This window comes from Cryptotermes secundus, unplaced genomic scaffold (genome assembly GCF_002891405.2).
Source record: "Cryptotermes secundus unplaced genomic scaffold, Csec_1.0 scaffold5024, whole genome shotgun sequence".
NCBI lineage: Eukaryota > Metazoa > Arthropoda > Insecta > Blattodea > Kalotermitidae > Cryptotermes > Cryptotermes secundus.
Window position 1 is genome coordinate 105385 of NW_019724853.1, and position 460 is coordinate 105844.

Below are 460 nucleotides of genomic sequence, written 5' to 3' on the forward strand. Positions count from 1 at the left end.
GGCAGCACAACAAGAAGAGGTTCCCATTGCAATACCGGTCGGAGTGACGATGGCCTACCAAGAAACGGAGGCACGTCCAGAAGAAGAAGAGCCGGCCTCAGCGAACAGGAAACCTGAGGCGGCGGGCTTACGAGAGGTACCCATACAAGACACCGAAGTAATGCCGGTCGGAGAACCGAAGAAGAAAAGGCGCAGGGACCGATATCGACGAAATATAAAGAACTCGACACGGGAAAACTGTGGACCCCGGATGAAGTTGGCTGCCCCCTGCAGGAAGACATCCCGTCGCGCGACAGTGGCAAGACGTTGGAGAATTGCCTTCAAGAAGGAAATTCCCCTGGGAACCTTCGGATGCCAGCAGAAAGAAGTGACCGCCACCGGAATAAAGATTACACGCTGTGTAGGACACAAGGGTATGGGACAAATCAAGAATAAGGTCGCACCGGAAATCACCAAGAAA